Source organism: Falco peregrinus, chromosome 3, assembly GCF_023634155.1.
Source record: "Falco peregrinus isolate bFalPer1 chromosome 3, bFalPer1.pri, whole genome shotgun sequence".
Taxonomy (NCBI): domain Eukaryota; kingdom Metazoa; phylum Chordata; class Aves; order Falconiformes; family Falconidae; genus Falco; species Falco peregrinus.
Genome location: NC_073723.1, coordinates 114854102 through 114876965, shown reverse-complemented (window position 1 = coordinate 114876965; position 22864 = coordinate 114854102). Strand labels below are relative to the sequence as shown.

General features: G+C 48.2%; 1 long non-coding RNA gene across 3 annotated transcripts in view; it reads right to left on the bottom strand.

The window, feature by feature from the left end:
• Positions 1 to 6755: 6755 nt before the first annotated feature.
• LOC114012417 (uncharacterized) overlaps positions 6756 to 22864 on the bottom strand; it is a 385494-nt gene continuing 369385 nt past the window's right edge. For all 3 annotated transcript variants that reach the window (XR_008746668.1, XR_008746669.1, XR_008746670.1), the window contains exon 4: positions 6756 to 8119. This is a non-coding gene — a long non-coding RNA (uncharacterized LOC114012417). The remainder of the gene's footprint in view (positions 8120 to 22864) is intronic.

Sequence of the window (22864 nt, the reverse complement as noted above, 5' to 3'; positions counted from 1 at the left end):
TTCCAGAAGGGTATAATGTCACTGCAGACAGAGCTGGGGAGAAGCTGATGTAAAAGGGTAAAACAGAGGGATAAAAGGAGTAATCAGAGAAAGAAATCAAGTGAACAAAGACCATTTCCTTGAGGTATTTGAGCCCCTGGTCAACTCTAGTATCACCAAGCAGCAGGAAGCCTCGTTTATATATTATTTATTTCTAGCTTAAGAGGAAATGCTCCCTTGTTTGACAGCTTCTGCCTGGATTTTTTTGCCGTTTTCTTTTCCCTGTATTTATTTAATTTTTGCAGGGTTTTTTTTCCCCCAGTTTTTTGGGGTTTCTTCATAGAGCCACTCTGCCTCCATTTGCTTTTGTAGACATGACTTCAAGGCCTGACCTTAGTGGTAACACTTGCCAGTTGGGAACTTGGTAGCCTCCGGCTGGAAGCGGGCTGTGCCGTGCCCCGCTGCCCCCCTCGCCCCGGCTCTGATCTGCCCGGCGCTTTGTATCACAGCCTCCACGTTGAAGGATACTTTGTGCTGCTGATGTGTAAGAGGTAGGGTTGAGCATGTTGATAGCTGTCCCTGGAGGATAACTTTTCATTATTGATGTGGAAAGTGGAAAATAAAACAGACTATTACACTTTTTATCTTCAGGGAACATTTTTTTTTCTCTTCATCCCCTCCCTTCAGATATGAAAGCATTTCAATTCAGAGAATCATTCTGCTTACAATGAAGAGAAGTCAATTCTGAGAGCAGCAGGCACATTTATTTACAGCGCAGGTGACTTGCAACATGTCTCTACCATGTATGCTTTTATTATTCCCTGACAATCCCTGAGACAGGGCATCTTGTACCTGGAGTGCCGCAGCTGTGCTGCTCTTTACAGTCATTAAACCTGGCTTTGAAGTCAGAAGAAAAACCCAGTTTCTCAAGTTCAAATAGTCCTGCAGAAATGGCACATGAAGGAAGTTAACCAACATTCCTTGGATTGAACCACGAGTCAGAGGAAGATCAAAGGACAGTGGGTGGAGAAAATTTTTTAAATTCTTCCTTTAGGGATGTCTGGAGTGCTCTCTGCCTGTCCTCCACTCACTCCAGCTGCTGTGCCATGCAGGGCGAAAGCATCGTCCCACACTCTGCAGATGGCGAAGCCCATGGACATCTGTGCACAGCTGGCACGCAGTGGTGCTCGCATTTGCCAGCTAGCTGGCCAAGTGGAAAATGGGTATTTGTAGGTACAAGCCCTTTGAGTTTCCACTGGGAAAAGAACACAAGGCAGTTAGAGGTGGGAACGTAAATCAGAGCTCACTGATACGGATCCAAGAAAGCTCCCAGATCAATATTTAAAAGACTGAGCTAGTAAAGGAGAACCGCACTCCCCCTCTATCCATCAGCTCTGCACAGGCTGCTTATCTCATCTATCTGCTATCTCCTCCCAGGCTTCTCTCTTTCCAAATGTGCAGCACCATCTAGCCCTCTAATCATTTTTCTGTGTTCCCATCTCACTTCTGCAAGGGAAGAATCAGGGCATTTGGCACCCAAAATTGAGCCCTCTTTTCACTATTTATTCATGTACAGAAGGCTTGGGGATGACATTAGGATAAGGGATGCTGACGTTGTGTTTTATCCTGCACAGGCAGGTCACTGCTGGTAGAGTTCATTGCAATCCACTGGGAAAGACCTGGCACCCTGGTAGCTCCAGGTAAGAAACTGCTGTCATTTTCCTGTTTGCTTTAATATTGCTGAAATCAGGAGAGGAAACATTTGGATGCTGTTGAGCGGGTCAATACATTGCTAAATGTCAGTGTTGGCTGGAACGGCTACAGCTGTTTTGGCTTTTTGGAAAAATCATCCTTGGCATCACAGCTGCTGTCCCTTCACTCCAGTGGGGTGTTGCTACCTATGGTGATATTACAGCAGAAAAAAAATACCTTAAAACTGACTCAAAAATGGAGGGTTACGTGAACCTAGCAGGCAGCTTTCATTTTATACATTTTGCCTCTGCCCCACCGGGCCAGGGATTTGTAGCTGAAATGCCATCTGTACTTTGTAGGCTCTTATCTCTCTGGTGTGCTGAGATAGCACCTGATTACCATAGTATCGGAGCATCTAGCTCTCTGTGATGTATTCATCCTCATAGCAAGCCTGGGGATAAGTAAGTGCTATTATCTTCCTTGTACAGACGGGGAACGCTTCACTACGGCCCAGATCCCCGCTTCGAGGTGCAGCGATACAAAGGGCTATAATTATTTATTAAAAATGTGGCAGTGTGCAGGGCACGAAATTCGTCTCACTTCATCAGAAGTCCAGTGTTTCTCTGTCTCCATCGGAGATGGCCGTCAGAGTCCTGCTGTACTTGGAGAGAAAGCAGCACTTCCAAGGTGTGGAGCACCTCAGCTGGTGGTGGTTACCCCCAACAGCCCACCTGAGCCACGTGCCCACCAGCTGTCACGGTAGGACTGTCGCCTGCCTTAAAAATATCTAAAGCTGGGCGGGACGAATGCATCTGACGTTCACTGGAACAAGACTGTGCCTATTTCAGGCTGAAGTGACCTTTGGGCAGTTTGGGACTGAGCAGGTTACTGAACACTGATGACCCCTCGCAGACCCTTCACGATCACAGCACCTGATCAGACAGGGTGAGTTGCCCTTCACAAATATCTTTTCGTGCTATTGTCTGTTCAGGCGTGGCTTAACTTTAAGACCTAACTTCAAGGTGGGAAGTCTGCTTTAATTAGATAGGAAGTTCAACTGATGCACACACTTCTATTGCTAGAGGTCCCTTCTCATGCTCTGGTGTTGTCAGCAGCATCTTCTTGCAAGTGGTTTTGGGAAACACTATTTTGAAACAAGAACAGCAAAGGACAGGTAGGTGAACGTGGGTGGGAGTTTCATTCGTGTATATGTGCATGTTGCATATTGATACGGGAACTTTGATGTCGTTCAGGCAAGTTGCCCAGGCAGCAAACTTCACATTTATGTGCAAACGAGGAGACAGTCATACTGAACTGGAGGGAGAGGATGCTAATGAATGTTCTTTTAGGCTTTAAGGAAAAGATATTGCCCAATGCTGTGGAAAATTAAAATTTGTTTCTAATATGTATGGTAAATTTAATGCTAAAGACCAAAGATAAATGGGAAGAAAGTTTAATCTGAGCTGACCCCATTTTTGCTGGAATGTCATTTGCTATGGTTTTTGCTCCCTCTCAGAAAGCAAGAGACACACTAATTAGTTCTTGCATTCTGCACATAAATTACCACTCCCAAACATTTAAGGGTGAAACTAAGGGTTGCTGGGAGAGCCGCTAAGTGAACTGTCCTGTATCCACAGTGGGTTTGTGTATGACCCAAACTGAAGTATAAACTGAAGACCTGATGCTGCAGTGTCACTAGTGATCATCAAGGAGGAAGCCTCCTGGCCTCTGAGTGCCTCCCCGCTGGCTGAGGTCACTGCTGGGAGGTGTGGTGGCAATAGGATGACTGGGATTAAATTCACTTTGGGATGAAAAGATCTCCTTGACTAAAGAGGATCTGAAGTGTACAGGGCTTGGCTGGTCTTAAGGTTCCTTAAGATGGACCCAACTCTGAGATTTTTCAAAACTGAACACACTGCCCCCGCTAGACACATATACCTGGAGCCTCTTTTGCGTTGAACTGTATGATCACATAAACTGATCCAGCTTTCTGAAAAGCTGGCTTGCAAAAAATCCCTTGCCAAGCAAAAGATGAAACAAGAGGACTCCTTCTAGCCTTCATTTTTAAAGGAAAAGATTCAGAAATAACTTGATTCATGAAAATTCCCTAGAAAAAGATCAGAGTTTGAGCTTTATCATCCTTAAATAGTTCCCCGTGGGCTTAAGAAAGCTTTTCTGACACGCTGGGTTTCCAGAGCCATGGGACAGGTTGTCCCCAAGGCAATGAACTTGCACAGCTCAGTGAAATGCAAAAGGTGGCTAAAGCTGAACTTGGAACAGCATCACTCACAGGGATGCACGGCACCCAGAATGGCGTGCCCAGCACCGACCCGCCACAGCTGTCACACCGACCTTCGCCTACCGCTTCACTTGTCAACCGCTCAATCCTGCCGGCCGGTGCCGTGCTGGCAGATGGAAATGAGCCTGTCTTTGGCTGACGGGAGCTCAGCAGAAACTCATCAGCAGATGATCAAAGTTTAGAGTTCAGATGAAAGGCCTGGAAACTTGTCTCAGGGAGGTTCGAGGCCCTTCGTGCCCTGTCGATGGAATTTCATTAGCTTGTAACTATGACAGGTTATAATCAACCTGTCCAATTTTAATCTTGTCCATAGATAGCTATGCTGCAGATTGTAATTTTTTTTTTTATCATCTGCTTTATTTAAATTGTGAATGTGCCCTGCTAAAAGAAAAGACACCCTAACCTGTTCCCTCCAGGCAACTGGAAAGGTTCCTCATGCAGCCAGCCAGCACCTGATGTGTTTTAAATGTGGGCGCCCAAGAGGCAGTTGTTAAGGGGAAGTGGTTCATCACAAGGGGTTAATTACTCTTTGTAGGCCTACTTAAGAGGAAATAGCCTTAAACAGCCAGGCTAATTACCTCTGTTGCAGTGCTCCAAATTGTAACTTTGATCTGGCCCCCATGGAGAACTCACTGCTTCAGGACCTAGAAAAGGATCAGTTGTGCTTGGTAGAAAGGATTGTGCCCCGAGAGATCCTTCAGCTGGAGCACAAAGCCTCCAGTGAAAGCAGTAACACCATTCCACCAGAGCTTCAAACCCTTCATCAGCGTCACTGGGCAAAGGAAAATCTGTCTGGAAATGAGGTGTGTGAAACGAAGGTGTCGCTCCTCTCATTAGCGCCTGTTCTCAGCCCTGATTGCATGGCAAAAGGGACAGCAAAGCCTCAACACTCCAAAACTGTACATAAGGCATCTTATTTTGGTTAAAAATAACCACTTTGTTTTGGTTAAAAATAATTTGAGGACTAATTAGCTACCCAAAAATTTAATTTTGGGAAGGGGGACACCTAGACCGTGCTGGTGGGCTTTCCTCCACCATCATCATACACGTTTTTAAGTAGTCACACGAGTCCAAGTTTAACTAGTGCATGGTTCTCCTCCCCCCGAAAAGAAGTTCCGTAGTGCTGCGGTGCAACTTGTCTTCATTTGAACAGAGATCCCCCACCCTGCTGGGAGCGAGTGCTGTGGGCCCGGCTGGGGGATGGAGGCAGCAGCCAAGCTCCAGCTGCCCACGAGTCGGCGTCACGTTCGCTTGGTGCCAACCGCTCGCAAAGCCTCTTGGTGGCCTGGTGAGAAGAGCCAGCTCTCTGGGATGCGGCTTTGCAGGCGATGATCTGGAACCGTCCATCATCATTATAGCTCTTTGCTTTCAAAACCCAGCCTGACAGAAGCATTTTGTTCAAGGGGGGTGTGTGTGTGTGTGAGGAGATGATCTAAAAGGACATCTCCCCGGGCCACCTCAGGGGGTTAGTGTATCTTTGCCCACCCCCAGCACAGTGCGGTAGGATTGTGCTCCGTGCGAATGGAAATCAATAATTCAGCATTTCCCCTTTCTGGGTGGAAGATGCTTGTTGGCTGTGGGAGGTGGGGTGGGCAGAGGCACGCTGGATGTGTCAGGGCACCGCTTCAAACTGTGCAGAGAGTGGAGGGAACCAGCACGACCCTGCAGTGTTTTTATACCAGTATAATTACCTATTCTGGGCATGTGGGATATTTTTAGCCTGCTTGCCTGAGGAAATTAAGCTCATATGATCATGTAATGAATGTATGTGCGTTTCTGCGTGTTTATTCTGACCTTAATAATTTTTGAACCCATTGGCAGTTTCAAGTGGATTTGATGGAGGAGCAAGCAGGCTCCCATACAATTAAGTTTTTGTACACACTAGTAGTCACGTAGAGGAGAAAAAGCCTATAAATGCGCCCCATCACCATTTCTTGTCCGAATGACAGGCCATAGTGTGGGCTTCTACTTTATCAGACATCAAAGACTCCACACTGGCGGAGAGAATTTAGAAAAACCCATTCGAACGGCAGGAAAAGATTTCACTGGAGCTCGCAGTCAAGCATGAAATGCAGATCTCAAGGAAACAGGGCTTTGCCATTCCTTGTGCTGATGGGACTGCATATTAACTGCTTATTAGTTGTATCAGCACAAAAGCAAGTGTGGATTTAGTTGGAAGGTATAAAGTCATTTCTAGTAACACAGCTTGTTCCTCTTCCCCACATAAGTGCATTTACGTCAGTAAGGCTGTTTTCTGCACTGGGTGAGTTAATGCTGCTTTCACTTTGGGGCATAAACAGGGCTTAAAAGCCCTGAGTGTTTCACATGGAGATTTCTGTGCTGGGGTAAACTCAAACAGCTGTCAGATTTGGTTCTCCGCTGTACTTAGAGTGACACGGATTAGGACTAAGGAAGGGAGTTCTCATGGCAAATCCTCTGTGTTGCCCTTCCTCAGAGGCTGCGATAGAGCTGTGCTGCTTTCTGCATCGTGGGGAGTGGACGGCAGGTGCTCAGCCCCTGGCAGCTCCGGGGAGAGACCTCATCGGTCCCGACCTAAACCCTGGGCACGGCCCGTTGCCCAGAGATACCGTGCTTTCTTCTTCTCCTCCAGCTTTTCAAGGTGGGAAAACCACATCCTTTTGCCCAGAGGACTCCCACATTTTGTAATGAGCAGGGGGCGCCTGCACAGCCCCCGCCTCCTGGCTTCCCCCCCTCCCCGGTTTGTCTGCAGAGAGATGCCCATGACGATTAACCTGTTCTTCAAACACACACGGCAGCGTTCTTAAAATTAATGTAGTTTTAATTTCATTTAACATAATTCACATTGGGGTTTAATGCAGTTTAGCAAATCCACGGGAAATTCAGGCTTTTGCTTAATTCAAATTAATTTTCCAGCGAGTCCCTGCATGGACAAGCCTTCCGAGAAGCCTGGCAGCAGCCAAGGTCTGGCACGTGCGGCTCACAGGGACAAACTGGTTAGAATTGGCCAAGATGTGTTTTGTTTACCCTCTTTCACACCACGGTATGCACTCCCAGCTAAATGACGGCAAGCAACCATACAGCTGCATGCAATCCCTTCCAGCATCCTCATCCTCACATCCAGCCCCAATTAAAGCTCCAGGCATTGCCTGAGACAACTGGGTTGTACAGCTGGGGTATGGAAAATGATGCTGCACTCTCAGTGAGGCAGGATGATCTGCCAGGCAAAGCCACCAGAGCTCAGAGGTGAGAAAGCTGCCATAAAATCCAGTGCCAGCAGGGATTTGACAGGGAGATGCTCCAAATCCCAGCCTGGAAATGGTGGCATCCTTAGAGAAACACACCCCGCTGCAGGGCAGGGTTACTTTTCCCAAGGCTCACCCCTCTGATACCTGCAAAGTGATTAGTGATAGCTTTCCAGAGTGCCTTTAATTAATGGCCCTGCAAGGCCCTGTAAGTCTGTGTTAGCACAGTACCGCACACCACAGCAAAATAGCCGGAGATCCCATAAACACATCTCTTCTCATCAGCTTGCCAGCTTATAGCAGCTGGAATTAAACTGATGCCAACACAATGACGCTGAGATCATTAAAGCTTTCCCGGACAAAAGGACTGTATCTCAAGGGTCTATTTGCCATAAACAAGCTGGGTGAAAACAACAGGAAATATTGAGGAATAATATTCTCGTGAAGAAAACCCTGCGCTGGTAAAATGCGCCGTCGGGAATTAGGACAGATGACTTTGCTCATCCTCTGCGGGGCTTTTAAACAAACACAGCCTGAGCCTGGGGCTCGGGGCTGCGCTGTGTGGAGATGGGCTGAACACCTGTGACTGCCAGTGGCTTCTGGAAAAAATGCTTCTCCAGGTGCAGGGGACTCTGGAAATACGATGGCATCCTGGATTAGCTGGTGCTCGTAGTCAGGCGATAGTGGTTGCCCAGCACCAACCCAGATGTCAGCATGAGAGCAGTAGTGGAATTCCAGGGGTGGTGGCTGTCTCGTGGGACCTGCCAAAGTTAATGGATGCTCAGAGGGAGGAACAGGACACCGAGGGCGCGACACGCAGCATTGCTTTCCAAGGTGACGTTTCAGATGCGCTTCAGCCTGTTGGGTTCTTGGAGGGGTTGGGGTAGGACCAAGGTGTTCAGTGGCCAAGTTGCTTTGAATCAAACTGAAAAAGATATTAGAAAATAAAGGAGATGAAGTCCCAGATTTTGACACTGTAACCAACACATAGTTATTTGCCCTTCCAGGTGAAGAGTTTTGCTCCTATTGGGGTTATTAATCTTTTCTTAAATGTTTTGTTTTCTTCAAGGAGCTCAAACTCTAAATGACAAATGCCATGGTGAAATGTAATGTGAAAAATTAATTCTGAAAATACAAACCAATGTAATTTTTGGAACCTGTCCAGCATTTTCATCTGCAAAAGCAATTGAATCCATCCTGATTCTGAATTCAGTGAAGAGTTTCCATTCCTAAGGCCTGGTTTGGGGAGAGGCTTTTTGTAAGGGAATTGCAAATTGCTGTCTGCTGCATCTACCATGCATGCCCCGCTTAAGAACTCAACACAAAAGCTCCTGAAATTGGGAAAGATCTTAGTCAAACCACCACAAAGGAAGGTCTTATGGTGTCCATAAGTTACATGTGCAATCCCCACCGGTGATTTAGGTCCACCCACATCATCCCTTACTACGCTCCAACTTAACCACCTATTTTAGGATGGGAGAAATCCTCTCTCTGGAGGTGCTGATCTCTGTTGAGCCAGGTATCCCAGTAGCTGTCTATATGGCAGGCTAGCCCAGCTCTTCAGATGCCCTGAACCATCTGGATATGCAGTGGCTCCATACAGGAAATCCAACTGCCATTGCGCTAGACCCAAGACGCTGCCATGCTGCAGCGGGTCAAGGCATTTCTTAATGGCTCGGCTAACCCACTGGTACCCACCGCATGAAGGACTTGCCTGCTTCCTTCCACAGCTCCAAAGAGTAAATTAAAGGATACGATGAAACATATTACATTTGCAGCTGGCTCAAAGGGAACATAGCAGCATTAGGCAGCCCTGGTGCTCATTTAAATGCCTCTGACTAGAAGGATGTAATGAACCGGTTTTATTACAATAGTAATTTCTTCCTATCACATTTGGTGGTTATATATTCATGGGGGATGCGGGGAAGGGAGGAAGATCAGTACAGACTGGTGCATTAAGATATATTGCAGGCAGAAAAGATGATACCAGAGCATGTGGCTGACAGATAGGAGAGAGGCGAAGCAGAGAGCAGAGTATCCCCAAGTCCATTATAATGCCATCAAACTGACCTTCAAAAAAAAAAAAAAAAAAAAAAAGAACAATAAAAAGGGGACCCTCTGTTCTTGGCTTCTGAAGCATCAGCAGCTCCAAAGTTGGTTTAATGACCAGTGATCGTTAGGAGCCTGCCAGAGCTGCAGCTGCTCTATCATATACCTTGGCCGACCCAGGCTAACTGGGGATGTTGCCTTGTGTCCATGGCGTGGGGTGTCCGTGTACGACAGAAAGCTCCAGGCAGCTGCTGGGACCTCACGGGCAGAGGTGGTAGGTGGTACCTGGGGCCGCGCTCGTGGCACAGGCACTGCGGCATGGCCCGGCGAGCCGCGCAGGAGGGGCAGCTGAGAAGATACAGCCTGAGAAGGAGCCTGGCGGTCTCCCCAAAGTTTCAATGCTGGACTTCTCCATCTTTCAGTCTCATTGTAACTAAGGTAGTTTTCTAAATTTGTACAAAGAGATAATCCATGATTAATAGCCATTTTAATAAATGGCTAATCAATTTATATGGGTTGCTATAGAGTCCAATAAATCAAACCCAGGTTGATTATAACCATGGCTTATAGCCATCTTATAATACCTTCCACTGATGTGCTTATAATAATCTGTAACATCCGCTACTGCTGTCGGTAACTCATTTAAAACACAAGTTAGTATTTTTTTTAACCTGCTAAAAGCACAGAGTGAGTAAATATTCCCCTATACTTGTAAGTCACGTGACCTTTCATGGTTGCAAATTTGGGGCCAAATCAATGTCCATCAGAGGCAAGGAAGGACTCCCATGGCTTGAAAAAGAAGCTGGAAGAGTGATACAATTACAAGAAAGGTAAGACTGAGCTGGACTTGAGTCCTGTGTTGTCTGAGAAGCCAGAAGAGAATGCTGGGGGGGGGGAAGGGCAGCTAGATCCCCCTCCGCCTGTCCGTCCATTGTCTCGCAGCAATGCCAGGGTCTGCAGAAGGCTGAAGTTCTTGGGTCTCATGTTCAATAGCCACGGGTGGATTTATCCTGATGAACACCCCTTGCCCCTCCTTTTGCGGACTCGCAGAGTGGTTGACGCTGGAAGGGACCTCCAGGGGCCACCTGGTCCCACCCCGGCTCAAGCAGGGGCACCTCGCGCTGGGTGATTGGAGGGTCACCCTTTAAACTATTTTGCCTCTGACCCTGCAGCCATACATTCCACCATGTAATCACAGAGCATGTGAAAACCACAATTAAGTTAACTGTTCTGTGATTAGACGCATAGGAATATATGGAAAGTGTCTTTCTGAAAAATCCAAACTTTGGCTGCAAAGCACCAGGAGGGGTTCCGGTGGCATTTAGCAGCCTGGATGTCCCAGCTGGCAGCCAGCTGCCTCCCAGCAGGACACCCTTGCTATTCTGGGGCTGTGTCCTGCCAGCCATCGAGGACAGCTATTGCCCAAAAGACAAACAGGAGTTTAGCACTTGAACCAATCCCTTAGAGAACCTAGGGCAGAATTTCTGCTGTTTTCCAGCATCTCTGTTTTCAAAGCCACCACGACAACAGAGAATAATGATAAATTAAAAAAGCAGAGCAAACGGTGAGCCTGGATGGTTAAAAGCCACAGATGGTAGGTTTTGCTTTTTTCATATTCCAACTTTTTTTTCTTTCTGACTTAATTCACACAACTCTTTGGAAGAAGCCCTGTTTGCTTAATATAGACTGAAACCTGTAGCTGCCTGGAAAAAAGAACTGTGGTGATTTCTGAAAAACTAAAGCCTATAAAAGCTGACACACAGCCCCTCACACTCTGTAAAAACCATCTCTTGGCGGATTTATTAGTCTTAGGCAACAGCAGTTGGTCTGAAAAGAAAATGTATTTAACCTTTCTTTTTAATTGTCGCACTGTTAACCTGTCAGTTCTACACGGGGCTGTTAATAATTCTGCTTTAAACATCTCAAAAGGAACTTTCATGTTTAAATATTAAACATTAAAACTTGGGTATAGTTAGAAAAGAATTGATGCAGCACTTTCAGCAGTCACGTGGCTCGATCCAGTCCGTTGGAGTGCCTGGGAATTGTCACGCTGAATTAAACACAGGGTAAGCTGCAAATGCTGATCCCGGGGTCAAAACTATGGGGCTTTAGCCAGGGTTTGGCCTTGGAAAGGACTGAGTTAGACCTCTGGAGTGGGTCCTTATCTTCACCTTAAGGTAGGATGCACATTGAGGAGGAGAATGAATTAATTTGGTTCAGCTAACTACATTTTAACTAGCTGCTGCAAAACAGAAGCGCACGCAAAGCAACTCAGTTTTAAAGGAGGTTTTAGCTTGGAATCAATTCCAAGCATCTGTGCAGACATGTGTCCTGCATTAAAAGCCATATTGTTTTTGCTTTCACTGGAACTTGAAGCCTAATGCACCCTGTTTTTTGGGGTTTTTTTGCAAATATACTTTGAGATCTACCTTAACTCATCCCAATTTTTTTCCACATCTGTCAGCCCACAGGTAACTCCAGCATGGGCAGGAGGGGACGGGAACGCTCTCACCCTCTTTGGTTTGCTGATGGAGCAGCCCTATGGGATTCCACCAAACCTCACCAAGATTGCCACCAGCCATGGGGACAGGCACACAGCACTGCTGCCCTGCGACACCCCAGGAGCACCCTACAACATTCCAGGGAATGGGAATTTGAACATAAATCCCACCACAGGCTGCAAATGGCAGCGGGAGAGGGCAGTTAGGCTCCTGCTGGGTCACTGCCTGGGCTGGTGGTGCCCAGGGCTTCCCACTCGCTGACACTTAGGGCTGTGGCTTTCTAGATCTCCTTGTGGACAGTGCCCTCTCCAAAGGAGAGGTTAAGTATTAACTCAGCTGGAGAGATGGAGCGTGTAACTTGGGCACCCAGGTAGGAAAATGGGGTTATGGATCCTTAAACCAAAGGGTATCATGTGTCATTTGTTGCCTTTTTTTTTTTTTTTTCTTTTGTAGGCAAGGACTGAAAGGTTGGCTAGCTTGCCCAAGGTCATGATGAACTTTGTTGGAAAGGTCAAAGAATTGAAAAGCTTGGGGCGAATCCCTCAGCACAGGTTGGTCCACCTCTGCCCCTCTCCTCTCTGACCAGAGCTGGCAGGAACTAAAGCCTCATCCCTGACATCTCTGCTGCATAGCTCAGGCCTGGCTATAACAGTAAAATGATGTCTCTCCTGGCAACAATCCTGTACCCTTAAAACCAAAGATATTTTCCAGGATCAAGAAACTCACTGGGACTTTCACAAGGGCAGGGTCGGAGCTGTTACACTGATAGAGAAGAGCACAGCAGAACACACAGCTGTGTTGGGAAGCCAGATCAGTAACAGCACTGCTGAACTACAGCAGAAGCATGACACACCGGTGTAGCCTTAATTAACAAGCATTTCCACCCCGATATACTGTGAGCCAGGTACAACAGACAGTTGACCACATGGTGTGCCTGCACTGCAAAGGGTTGCAGTGGTGTGTTGCAAATGCTGCCTTCCCTTTCCTGCAGCTGCCTGCAGCGATTTGAGGAGCACATCCAGTGCACCTCCCTGCTCTGAGTCCCACCACGCCGCTGCTGGCACTCACACACTTGTCTCATTCCCCAGCCTTGCATAAGATTTCCCTGCTTGCTGTAACTTGTCTCTGAGCATTGCATCGCTTGCCACCAGAGAGACGGGCATTCCCGGGCCACAGCCGAGTTGTGTGGCACCCCTGGCCACTGGAGCTCCTGCTCTGGTTTGGGCTTTGCTGGTGCATGCAGGGAGTGGAAGGCTCCAGTAACCTGCAGTTTTTGTTGGCAGAGGCCACGCTAAGGCAGCCGTGTACCCCTGTGCTACTAACGCCTGCTTGGCACGGCTCCTGCCATCTGCTCTATCTAGACGTTTTCTCCTCCAGCAGAAAGATGTCCGAGACTGGTTCACACACTTGGAAGCTCTCTCTCCCCTTTTCAGTACAGGTACCTGTGAAGCCCACGCACGCCAGCTGTGTGACGGTACAGCCTTGGTGGCCCTTCCACGCTTCCCTTGGCAGCCTGCAAGAGCCCTACAGACGGCAGCCTCAGCAGGCTCTGCTTTACCCCTACCGATCCCCCAGACAAACTGTGTGAGTCTGGCCAGGACACCATGGGCTATTCAGATGGGTCAGAAAAGCAGGAGAAGGGCGATAACCACATCCATATCACGTCTTGGCCCTTTCGGTCACGATGCTCGCAGCAACCTGGGATGCCACGGGGCAAATTCAGTGGTGCTGTCTAAGGCAGCAGCATTCAAAGCCTCTCAGGTTTGCTAAGACTCCCTGGGCACTTCTTACACCCTGCCTGCTGATGCATAAAGCGAGCTAAATAAGTGTAATTTATGCACTGAAGAAAAGGTGCAAGTTAAAGTAACTCCCAGCTTAAAATAGCCTCTGAAATGGGGAGAGAGAGGCAGTAAGGGGAATATTAACTTTATGCCGCGCAGAGCACCATCTCTGAATTTGGCCCTGGGCCTCAAAGCTTTTAAAAATAAAGAGTAAATCTAGTTTGGAGGAGGTTGTACATAGCTCTGTGCACCTCTCCAGGACTTTGGTGGAGAGTCCTAGGCCCAAGCGAGGTTCCGATGCTGAACAGCCTGATTTTCCACTGCTGGTTCCTCCCCTGCCTGTTTACACCTCTGCAAAGCAGAGATAAACCAAGGCCATTCCACTCAGCAACCGCTGTACAGGGCTGCACATGCCGAGCGATGGAGCAACAGACCCTTCGCATCTCAGCTGTTAAGCACACCCTGGCTGACTGTCTTTTCCTCACTTTGATGCTCCTTTTATGCACAGGACAAGTTGTTTGCCAACCAGGTGGCTCCCACTGCATCGGGAACATGTGGATTTATTGCTATCAATACTTTGCAGTGACCTGAATATTTCCAAAACTTGTGTCATCCTGCCCAGTGCACACTTAGCACTTAATTGTCACTAAAGGCACTGCCACTATTGATTGCCTGTGACCTGTCTGCAACCTGCACCAGTCAATAACTCTGTGATGAAGGCTGGTATGGGAAGTGCCATCACCAATGTTAGGCTGATAACATTATGCGCCTCTGACATGTGAATCAACCCTAGGGTAAGTGAGCTGATTTAGAATATAATGAATAAATATCCTTGGGTTTGAAGGGGGAATGCCGTCAAAGGCTTTCTAAAAATAGTAGGTAACTGGCTTTGTATTAGGCTTATTATTGCCTATGATGGTTTCTCAGAAGTTTTGAAACCACAGCTTCCTCCTTGGGTGCATCTCTGCACTCCAGAGCTGTGCTCTCAAGGCACTAGCACTGCCTCCCCCAGCTGCAAGTGCCCAGCAGAAAGAAGTTACCTTCAGCACCAGGCAACGCCCGGCTCCACATGGGATGAAAACAAAACTCCTTAAATACAGGCAGTGTTATCCCCTGGTGTTTGGGGCACTTGTTTGGTTGGAGACAGCTCTGAAGTGTCCTGACCAGGAATATAGATGCTGGGAGGATTTGCTGACCCTGTTACTGATTGCTGTGAGTTGGCTGCACTGCCTTCCACCATGAACCGCTCAACTCCAGAACTTTTTCTGCTAAGCAGCTTCTGTTTGGAAAAAACCCTCTGTATTCTGCCTGGAGTGTTTGTGCCAAGAAACAAATCTTATCTCCTGTGCACAAAAGGACTTTCACTAAAGGAGCAGCACTGCCCCGTTCCTCTGGCTCTTGCATCTCCTGGAGAAGGCTGGTCCTCAATGTTCCTTAGAGATGCTGTGTGGCTACTAATGTTATATGGTTCTTTCAAGCAGATGCCCTGAAGAGGCCTTTATATAAGGCATTACTATTAAGTATCCAAGGCCATCATCTGGCAGGACCAGTCTGTGATGCCTATTTACTGATGCAATGAAGGGAAGAGGGGACAACATCCCCTTCCACCACCATGGCCATCCCGCTCCCTGCTGTACCTGTGTTCAGCCCCATGTGGTGGTTACAGCTGCCCTTGAGTTAACACCCTGTTCTCATCTGGTTCCTGGTATCATCTTGTTGGCACCCTCTCACAAGCTAAAGGCACTGGCAGAGCTGACGTTCCCTGGGCAGGTTTCAGTTGTCCCCCCACCCCGCTGAGCAGGCGAGTGCCACTCAGTGGACATGGCTCAGTGAGATTCGCAAGCTGTGGGCCGCAGATAGCGATCACTCCCCCATGGCCAGAGCAGGGATGCTACGAGGATGCTGCCAGGCAGCCACATGAATTTTTTTATAGCCCCACACAAAGACCAACTCCTACTCTAAGCCTTCACAGGGAAACTGCTTTTCTTCTTTTTCAGATTCATTGTCATCTTATTCAGAAGGATGTGCAGAGCAAGAAGGGACCTTGTAATCTTTTGCTGCAGAAAAACAGCGCGAGGAGGACCTTCAGCAAGGATCTCAAAACAGCACGCTCAGACCTGGGGAAAAATCCCACTGGGAAGTTTTCAGCCAGGTCCAGACTCCATTGACCATCCCCTGTGTGTTCACCCTCTGTATTGTAAGTTGGCTCCAAAGGACCCTTCAAATGGCCTGAGCCCTTCAGTAATCCACAGACAGTATCTGAAAGGCTTAAAATACATCAGCAAATCACACACCACTAGATCCTAATGCAACAGAGCAAAATCTGTTGAAGAGGCCTGATGGAGCCTCTTGTGATGGTCTAAGAGTGGGTGAGCTCAGCCTGCTCCTGACCAATTAATGCCACTCTTCCACTGAAACCTCAGGGCCCACCCAGCCCTCTGCACCAGATTTAATCACATCTGTTTGATTTTATATCACAGGATACAAAGGCTGAAGTGATGGGTACAGACTGCAGCAGCCTCTGACAGTGCTGGTCGCACCAGCATCGCTGGCTGGTTTATAGCGACAGCGAGTTTTGGAGGAGAAGCCCCCATCTGTAAATTAGCATGGACCTTCTGGATGTCCCAGGCTGGGCAGACATCTCCAGCTTGGCTCTAAATGTGAAAGTAATTGTCACAGCACCCTCAAAACTCAGCAGCTGCAGCAAGGCTTTTACCATCCCATCCCAGTTAGCTTCCATAAGCAGTTCCCACACCTTGTCCCGGCACAGCCACCGGTCCCCCACAAGGTTTCACAAGCTCATCTACTGTCCGGGCTGTTTCTCCATCCTCTCCACGCCAGCCCACCCTGCTTCTTGCCTCTTCTGCGCCCAGATTCTCCCTTCTCCAGGCTCCTCTTCCAGCCGGCCTCTCCTCACCCAGGCCCCTTTCTTCTCCCAGGGCCTCTCCATGTCCCCCCTGCACCTGGGGCACTCTCTCTCCTCCCTCCACTTCTTCCAGGTCTCTCTCCATCCAGTGCTCCTCTTCCATCCCCTCAGAGCTATTTAACTACTTAGCAGGAACCAGCCACAGCTGCACCTCATCCACACGAGCACCCCCCCCCCCCAAGCCAGCCCACCGCTGTACGTTATCAATGGTCATTAACCTGCCCTCATTCCTCTATAATTCCTCTACAAGTAATGATGTCCTCTCCTTTCCCCACCTGAAGCCACTCTGCTGTCTCCTGCTCTGTGATCAAACTCCTACTGCCTTTCACAGGATTTCATAGATGAGGTGTTTCTTCCGCAGGCTCTTGCATTAAAGTTCATATGTATCTTTAAGCACATGTGGAGGAAAGCCTTGAGCACTGCAATTCACCCAAATCATCATGACTCCTTTTATTTTTACATTAAATGTTTTCTTTATGAAAGGAATAAAAGAACTATAACAATCACAATGAAATAAGAAAGTGAATGCCTAGAGGTAACTACAATATAAAATCATATTCATCATATCATAATATTTTACATTTGCTCATTGGTTTATGTGGATTAAAACCCACTCGACGCACAATCTAACAACAGCAAGAAAAGCTGCAGAGGAGGAAGGGGAAAAGTGACGCAGCCCTGGGACCTGGGACAGCAAGAAGTGACCTGTGGCTAGTGAGCGAGCCAGAATGGCATCCGATGGTGGTTCAGCGTTTTGCATCAAAGAAACAGCCCCGCATGCCCTTGCCCTGCCCCGCAGCCATGGTCACTCCTGCAGCCATGCCCACTCGGCCTCAAAACCAGCCAGCTCAGCGTGAGCACCACGGCCACGACAGCAGAGCACGAGCTGGAGGCAGAGGCGCCCCTTCCCACAGAGCCTGCTCCTGCTCCCACCCTGGCACAATCCTCCTCTGAGGCTGGTGGTCCCCAGGACCCGGCCAGCTGTTAAATTAACAGACAGAAAGTGGAACAAATAATGTGGGGAAGCAGGGCATTCTTCAAGTCCTGAAAGACTTCAGACCAAGATGAAATGCCTTCCTGGAAGCTGGATGAGGCAGCAGTGGAGAGCCTGGATTGCATTAACTCACCTCTTATAGAGGGGCTGGCCCAGATGCTCCAGTGGCCTGAACATCTCTGGGTGAAGGAGCATTTGCAGTGAAAAATGGTGTTTGCCATCTTCCACGCAGCTCCTAAGGTGTCTTCTCCCAAATGAACTGCTAAAATACTAACTTCTGCATGGGAAAGCATGTAAGCTTGCTTACAAAGCAAGTTTGTAAGCAACACGGGTGGTTTGTTCCTTTTTTTATTTTGGAAAGGAAGGGAATAAATAAAGCAGATCTTGCTCCTCAGTGTCCTGAGCTGGCCAGGGCCCAGGGAGGCAGGATTGGGTGTTTGGAAGATGGTGCAGTCACATTGAGTTCAAGAAAGCAAGTTAACACCGACTGCAGGTTGCTTGTCTTCTCCTGCATAAACCCCAACACGACATTTACTACCCTTCTTACAATGCTTTTAAATATATTTCCAGATGCTTCCAAAGAACACTTTAAATTATCCATATCCCATTTTTCACACGTGGCATCGAGGCAGTGCACTATTTTTATTTTCTGCAGGGCAAGTCAGACCAGTGCTTTGTGGGTTTTGTTTGTCTGAAATGAGTCTATGTGGCAAAAAATCTGCTGCATGTTGATGCCATTGTGCAAGTTCTATAGCTAGAGCTTTTGCCATGACAGTTTGTAAACACGGCGTTAGCGTTAATGAGTCATTAGAGCCTTCCTGCTGTGCAAGCACGTATATAAAACTGCAACATGAGCTGCAACTTGGAACGGGTTAAATGATCTTCCAGTCCCCCCTAGTGAGGTCTCAGCAGAACTGAACACCCACATCTGAACTTGCAGCACGTGGTAGGCTCTTCCCCGTCCCACAAACTCACACTTGTCAGAGAGAATGGCATTTTCTTTTTTTCCCTTTTGCTCTTTTTCCTCTCCTTGCCTGACCTCACCTCTCCTTCTCTCCGAACTAATTAACGCAAGACACTCCCAGCCACAACACAGTGCCACGCTGGGCTGTGTCTTACCGATCTTTTGGCACAGGGGCTGGTGTTCTTGTTTTCTGTTTGCAGCAGTTGAGGACGAGGCGCTGGTCCTGGAGCCTTTCTAGGTACTAGTTACCAGGATGATTGCAGCAGGCAGGGAAGTCTTTGCCTGGGAGCGGGGACAGGGGCAGGCAACGAGGGACTGAGCAGGGTCCCGTCACACGTGCAGGACGAGGGTCCCCTGGGCATCCTGTGCCCGCAGGACCCCTCTGCCACAGCACCGCACCCACTGCCTCCTCCCGAGCCAGCTGCAGCGGCTGCAGCTCCCCAGGGGCAGCTCGGTAGCAGATTTAACCTCTTTCCACATCCCCTGCTCTCCGTCTGAGACTCGGCAAGTCCTGAGACTCCTAAGGAAGCCGCAAAGCCCCCTCTTCCATCATTCTTGCATCACTAAATTAAGATATCTCCACCTGTTTGTTTTGTTTAGCTCCACATTAGTCTACAAAATGAGACCAATATTTCACCAAGACCTCATACTTCTGATCAAATTACTGCAGACTAGGACCTCCTATAGCTGTCCTGCTCAACACTTATTGCTCAGAGCATTGGTTGCAGCGACTCTTCACGGAAGGCATATTTAGCACAGCTCTGCTTCTTTTTTATCACAAAACTATGAAGATAAGGTTTCATTACCTGCACGTTCAAAATGCAATGAAACATTTACCTAAAACAACCAGGATGCTCGGAGGGAACGGTGCTGACAAAAAGCAGAAATGAGCTCTGCTCGGTTTGCTGCCTCCTCTAACTCACCAGCACCTGGCAGCAGAGAGCCCGCTCCCTTCCACTTTCTTAGGAGAATTAATACAGCAATTACAGCATTCTAAGGACAGATAGAAAATGACACGTTGTGAAAGAAAAGGGGGTATTTGATTTGCTGTGTGGTCCTAGCTCTATGCTCCAGACCACTGAAAGCATTTCCATCAGTGTCCCTCTGTGGATATGCTGATGGGGATCCCGTTCTCAGAGGATTTATGTTTCTTCCCTGCCCTACAAACTTGCAGCAGGGTTTTGTGAAGTTATTTTAAATATGGTAATTGCTGCTGGTGCTCTCCACCCTGTGAAAACAAGTGTGCTTAAGCTGCTGAGCCTCCCAGGTCACATCTGTATCTCAGTCAGAGATGGAGACAGTCAGAGAATACGGTTTTCCATCCCTGCCACCCTAGCACCGCCTGGCTGATGGCTTTGCCCTGACTTCCAGCTGCTCTTGTCTCCCTGCCTAGCTCTGACCCTGTGGGGCAATTTGGGAAAAAAACAAAACAGCATCTCTGTGCAGGTTTGCAGTGTTCAAAGTCAGGGTGACTTAGCAGAAGGGCTCAGGATCCTCGCTCAGGGCAAAGCAGGGAACATCAGATTTTATTTGTGCCCTGTCCACCTCGTGCCTGACAGAGAACTTGCAGCGCTGAGCTTTGTGGCTATTTCTTGGTTTGCGAGGCCATAAGCATTGCTTTACACAGAGCCTCCCCTTGTCTTTAGGTCCCTAGAGGATTATTTTTTTTCTTGCATTTTCTACCTAATGCATCATGTAAGGTCCCGGCTGGACTGCCAAGTGCACGTACCGCTTAAAAAAAAAACCCACACAGAGTAATCCTGATTCCCATATTGGAGTTGGGGGTAGGGGAAAAACTCGCTCTTCCTGGCTTCAGTCTGCTTTTTTTCAATCAGATGAACTCCGTGCCCACACTCTTTTTGAAACAAATTGAACAAGACAGATGTACATGCGATCTACTTATTCTTCTCTGAGACACTCTCCGGGAGCAGCCAGCCCGTCACTGGCCGATTGCATTGCAGGCCAGATTGCTGCTCTGCAAAGTCAACACCCCTGACAGCATAATGGATTTAATTCCTTTATCTTTGTAGATGCAGCCCATATTTTATCGCCCCTTTCCTGCTCCACGGGAGCTCTAAGTGGGTCAGGGATCGGTAGTCCACTGGGCATTTTAATCAAACAGTGATTTGCCTGCCTGCCGCGTGTGTGTCAGCGTGTGGGCACAGGCATGGGAGGAGAGCAACAGAGAGCAAATAAAGGAGACAAAATGATACGTGGTAATTAAGTTATTCTTCATCTTTGAGATTGCTGCAGAGGACAAGATTGGTACAATGCGCCCGAGGTGCTTCTCTCTTCAATCCTCTCCATCTCAATGCCAGTGACATGGGAGATGAATATGCAGCATTTCCTATTTGTGCTACTAAAACGCCCATTAAATGCCAGCAGGGAAAAACGATACATAAATACTAGAATCCTGCTACCCTTTGTGCCTGAGAGAAGGAGAAAGAGCATCTCTCCTCCATGTGGAGAGCAAGCTCCTTTTGTCTGGGGAAGGGGCTGACGAGGTCTGGTGACGGGCAGAGCTCCCATGCCTGCCTGGCACCCGCCGTGCAGTGCCAAAAGGCAAGGAGGTGCCAGTCTGATTTTGTCTCTGCAAACCTGGTATCTCACTCACTGTATGTCCAAACCCCATTTTCCAACGGGGCGATGTTGTAAAGGCTTTACTTTTATGTCCAACGCTCTCCTGCCGCTGCCCCGTTGCAAGAGCAGCAGTATTACAGGCGTCTCGACAGCCTGAGCTTAAGAGGCCCTTAGCTGCTGTGCAGCAGACTAGTGCCCTCTGACGCACATTTCTCCATTTACGTCACTGCCCAAGGCTCCCTGGGATGGGATGGGATCATCTGGGACGTCGTGGCACCCCAAGCGGGACAGGCACAGCAAACGTGTCCTGCCGTGGCCACCGAGGAGGTCCTGGCCCTTGGATGCAGTACTGCCACAGCACTGCTCCGGTGCCAGAATCCCAGGGGAGATTCAGGGAAAAGAAAAAAAACACCCAAACAAAAAACCTTTGTGGCTTCTCAAGGCTTTGAAGTGGGTCCTGGACAAGTGGCTCTCACTTGGAGAACAAGAGAGAGATCCTCTTGCAGGGTCAGCCAGCGGTGGGAGGCAATCTCTCTCTGGGAGTCACCCAGCAACACTGCTCTTCCAGGCATTTTCTTTGGAGATAGAGTCTTGGCTGTCCCCCCCTTTGCCCCCCTCCTTATAATCCTATTGAGGCCATCTGCATTTTGCAGATGGCAGGAGCTTGTCTCCAACACCAGCGCCAGGGCTGACTATCTCCAGCCTCACATCTTGCAGGCAACACCAGTTGCCAGCAGACACTCATTTCCATCCGCAGTAATCTTGGCAATATCTAAATAAAGAGAGCTGCTGGTGAGAGCTCCAGAGGAAGCCATCAGAGAGCAGATAAGCAGGGACTCTGTTGCCGATGCGTAATGCCAGGTTTCAAGCAACGGGGTGGGAGGGAGATTAGGATCATTGTGTTATCTACTGTTATCTAATTCAAGAAAATAACCATGTGCATGGCACATATTATCAAATGCACAGAACTCCTCTGAAAATTATATTAAGCCAGGAACTTCACAGTTCCAGCTGCCACTTCATCTTTAATTCACTTCCCCACCCCCACGCACTCCTGGATTGCTGAAATCTCGGAGCAGTGGGTGGCCGGGCTGCCGTATGTGCTCCATAAAGCTAGGTGACTTACAGGGGGAATATAAGAGCCTTTAATTCTCCAGTACTATGCTGTTTTTTTTTTCTCTGTTTAAACAATGTTATTTTAACAACATCTTTTTGCTTTGTTTTGTTGGGGTTTTTTTGTTGTTGTTGTCGGTTTTTTTCACGTTGCCCACAGAAGGGAGGGAGGCCAGGCATGGCTGTGTGATGTGGGTTTTGGAACGCACTGGTGTTACTGGTCTTGTGCTGGGGATGGGCATGGAGTGGGTGCTCTGCAGCACAGGGAGACAGTCCTGGCTCTGGCACATTTATCATTTCAAGAACAGGGGAGAAAAATGGACCGTGGGAGTAGAGACAAAGTGACTTGCTCATGGTCATGCAGGGGGTGGGTGGCAGTGGCAGGGAGGGAACCCAGGCGTGCTGGCTTCCAGCACCCAGTTGCTGCACTCCACCATCTCGCCTCCCTGTCTGATGCACAGCATGTGCCGATTTTAATCTCCCACTTGTGACCCAGCAGGGAAGGATTTTTCAACGGCAGGGGAATGGATGTGGTGTTTAAGCATCTTCTCTAGTGACATTTTCAGCCTGACGTAGCCAAGATATAACACTGAAGCTAGACCACCTCTGTGGGAACCTATAAAAGTGCCTGCACAGCATAGTTTCTCAGAAAAAGAAAAAAAAAAAAAAGATGAAATTTTTAATGGCAGAGATGTTTCTCTTCATTGTCACTAGAGACTGAAGCTTTAGTTTTGGAAACTACTGTTTAACTGGAGATGTAAA